Below are 4,506 nucleotides of genomic sequence, written 5' to 3'. Positions count from 1 at the left end.
CCGTAAAGCAAAGGACACTGTCATTAGGACAAAATGGACACCAACAGATTGGAAAAAATTCTTTACCAATCCTACATCTGATAGAGGGCTAATATCCAAAATATACAAAGAACTAAAGCAGTTAGACTCCAGATTATCAAATAACCCTGTTTAAAATGTGGGGTACAGAGCTAAACAAAGAATTCTTGACTGAGGAATATTGAATGGCTGAGAAGCACCTAAAGAAATGTTCATCATCCTTAGTCACCAGGGAAATGCAAATCAAAATAACTCTGAGTTTCAACCTCACACCAGTCAGAATGGCTAAGATCAAACCTCAGGTGACAGCAGATTCTGGCAAGGATGTGGAGAAAGAGGAACACTCCTCCATTGTTGGTGGGATTGCAAGCTAGAAATCAGTCTGGAGGTTCCTCAGAAAATTAGGCAGAGTACTATCTGAGGACCCACCTATACCACTCCTGGCCATACACCCAAAAGATGCTTCAATGTATAACAAGGACACATGATCCACTATGTTCATAGCACCCTAATTTATAATAGCCAGAACCTGGATGCAACGCAGATGTCCCTCCACAGAGGAATGGACACAGAAAATGTGGTACATCTACACAATGGAGTACTACTCAGCTATCAAAAACAATGAATTCATGAAATTCACTGGTAAATGGATGGAACTAGAAAATATCATCCTGAGCGAAGTAACCCAATCACAAAAAATAAACCCAAAAACAAAACAAAAAAAAAAACCCACATATGGTATGCAATCACTGATAAGTGTATATTATCCAAAAAGCTCAGATTACCCAGATACAATCCACAGACCACATGATGTTCAAGAAGAAGAACGACCAAAGTGCAGATGCTTCAGTCCTTCTTAGGAGGTGGAACAAAAATATTCATAGGAGGAAATATGGAGACAAAGTTTGGAGCAGAGACTGAAGGAAATGCATCTAGAGACTGCCCCATGTGGGGATCCAGCCCATATACAGCCACCAAACCCAGACAATATTGAGGATACCAAGAAGAGCTTGCTGCCGGAGCCTGACAAATGCAGAGGTGGATGCTTGCAGTCAACCATGAAGTGAGAAGAGGTTTCCCACTAGAGGAGTTAAAGAAAGGACTGAAGGAGCTGAGGGGGTTTGCAACCCCATAAGAAGAACAATACCAACCAGACCCCCTACCCAGAGCTTCCAGGGTCTAGACCACCATCCCAAGAGTACACAGGGATCAACCATATGCTGCAGAGGATGGCCTTGTTGGGCATCAATTCAAGGACAAGCCCTTTGTCTTGTCAAGGCTCAATGCCCTAGTGTAGGGGAATGTCAGTGTGGGGAGGTGGGATTGGGTAGTGGGTGGTAGAGAGCACCCTCAAAGAAGCAGGGGGAGAGAGGATGGGATACCAGGTTTCTGGAGGGGAAATCGGGAAAGGGGTAACATTTGAAATATAAATAAAAAAATCCAATAAAATAAGATTCATGTCAATGTGAGCTGTAGATATGCCTCAGTAGGTAAGAATGCATGCTACTAAAACATGAGAATCTGTGTTTGAATCCTCAGAATTCATACAAAAACTGGGTATGGCCACAAATGTGTCTGTAACCTCAGTACAGTGACGGTTAGAGACAGGACCTGGCTGTTGGTCTATCTCCGTGTTCAGTGAGAAACTCTATCTTAGAGGAATAAGGAACAGAATTATGGATAAGGGCACCCTATATCTTCCTCTGTTTTGCATGCATGCACATACCTAGCACACATATACACATAGACTGTACACACGCACTGCATGATTTTTCTCTCTATGCCTGTCTGTCTCTGTCTCTGTCTCTGTCTCTGTCTCTGTCTCTGTCTCTCTTTCTCCAATCCTTAACCCCAAAGTCAAATAAATTAATGGATCAGTGGGTTCAGATAGAGTCTGCAGCTGTGGATTGGGAGAAAAGAAACAGCAATTAAGAAAACTAAAGATCAGATAGGAGACAGGAGGCAGGATTCTTAGGGTTGCAAGTGACTCAGAGCTCACGTATTACAGATCTCACGTATTAGCTTCCAAGGCAACACAAGCAATTAGCATGAGGATCAGGCATCACTGGCTTTGAAGGTGAAAGTGGTGAAATCACAGCTTTGCCCATTTCCTGCTTGATGGCTGTTGGCCATTCTAAAATAACCCTGCCTTCCTTGAGCTGCAGCTCCAGCCCTTCATCAATCTAGGTTCTGAGGGTATGAAGGACATATCTACCCCTCAGAAATCCTTAGAAAAGCCTCTTGGCTCAACCTAAGTGGCATTCTCACTCATCACTGAGGGAAAGTGAAGACCTAAGTGGCCAGCTCTGAGTCACATGGGCACATCTGGGGCCAAGGGATGACTTAACCATAAGGGTTGGGAGCAGTGTGGTCAAAGCAAGTTCAAACACCCATTAGTGGTTACTAACATGTGACGTCTATGATCCCTTAGAGCAAAGTAGGACTCACCAGAGGTGGGCAGGGTCATTCTTTAAAGTCAGCGAGAGGGCCTAGTGGATAAAAGTGCCTGCCAACAAGCCTAGTGACAAGTTCAATTCCAAGAACCCACATGGTGGAAGGAAAGAACCAAATCCCACAACTCATTTTCTGATCTCTACACAAGCTGGCTTACACATGCAGGTCCCACCATACACACACACACTCAGTAAACAATAAACATAAATGTAATAGCAAAAAGGGGTGTGAGGATAGGGGAAGAGGGGAGGGCATTGTTATAAGAGCAGCAAACTCTGCCCCACTGAGGGGTGTTCAGGAGTTTCTGCTCACTGGAGAGCTGTAACTGCCACTACCATCTGGGTAGACTGTTCACAGGCTACAACTTTCTAATTTGCCACAGTTCTCCTACATCTGTTCTTTCCTTTGATCTAAATTTAATACTTCTGTGAGTCAGAGAAGTTAAGTATCTTGTTTAAAGTCACACGCCCAGGAGAGCTCCCAGATTCCCAGCTTCTACACAGAGGACTAGGCTCACTTGCCTCGTACTGGGTTTGCAGAGGTTGTATATGGTTAGGAGAAGTCCAGGCATTTAAATGGGAGGATTATGAAGACAGAAGTAATTCTGACTGTCTTGTCTCTGTGTGCAGGTCTAACAGAAGTCCATGGTTGCACTGGTACAGGTGAACACAGAACTTCCTGGGAGATCCTGCTGATGTAGTGACTGCATTCATCAAGTGATGGTGGGAAAAGGGTCATTAAATCTGCTTATTGATTACAATGATAAAATATAATAAGTAACAAATAAAATATATTAATACAATACACTGATAAATATAAAACATAAATCACATATTAAAATATAATACATTATGGGGCTGGGGATTTAGCTCAGTGGTAGAGCGCTTACCTAGGAAGCGCAAGGCCCTGAGTTCGGTCCCCAGCTCCGAAAAAAAGAACCAAAAAAAAAAATATATAATACATTAGTAAATACAAACTAGTATATAATATAGAATCTAACTAATAATTATTATATAATTATAAAATTAATATATAATTAATGTATGCAATATTAAAATGTATCAATATACAGCACATTAATAAATATTAAATATCATATAAATATTGATACATAATATGTTAATAAATAGGAACTATAAAATATATAAAATAATATAAAATATAACCATTAATGTATAATAAACTGATACCTATAAAATATAAAATAATATAATATAAAATATAGATATCTTTTAATATAAAATATGCCAATGAATGAAAAATATAAAGTAATATATGATATACAAAATAATAACCTAGTCATTAATTTGCTGTGTTGTTCACTAACAGATTGTGTGGCAGGAATCCAGGCCAAGCTTCTCCCTGCTAGAGCCTGGACTGTGGTTCCAGATTCTTCTCAGTAATGTGTACCTGTACACAGGAACACGTACATATACAAACGTACACATGCAGGGGATTGGGCTGGGGAGGAGAGTATCAGAGTAAGAGTTTTCAGAAGTATCAACTCTCTTGACCAACCTTGACCAAGCACGACCAACCTTGACATCATGAGAAGACCTGAGGTAGCTTCAGGTTCCAAAACTTCCTACCAGATGGCCACCTTGCTCTTCCTCATCTGCATGCTCCCATGCCCCACCCTACCACCAATTCCCTTAGTTGGAAAACACTGTGACCTATTTAACACGTATCTATTCAGTGGCCTGCTAAAAGCAAAAGTTTTTTCCAATGCCAGCCTAGTCCCAAGAAAGACCTTGTCTGAAGGAAATAAGGCCAAAAGTGATAGAGCAGGGCCCATTACCCTCTCATCTCCATAGTTCTCCTGTTCTTGGCTCTAGGAGAGTGGTTCTAAAGCTACCTAATGCTCGGACCCTTTAATATAGTTCCTCGTGTTGTGGTGTGACTGCAACCATAAAATTATTGTTGTTACTTCACAACTGCAACATTGCTACTGTTATGAATCATACTGTAAATATCTGAGATGTAGAATATTTGATATTCGACTCCAGTGAAAGGGCCATTTGACCTCCCAAAGAT

This window comes from Rattus norvegicus, chromosome 10 (assembly GCF_021556685.1).
Source record: "Rattus norvegicus strain SHRSP/BbbUtx chromosome 10, alternate assembly SHRSP_T2T, whole genome shotgun sequence".
NCBI lineage: Eukaryota > Metazoa > Chordata > Mammalia > Rodentia > Muridae > Rattus > Rattus norvegicus.
Note: the sequence above shows the minus strand (reverse complement) of the source record.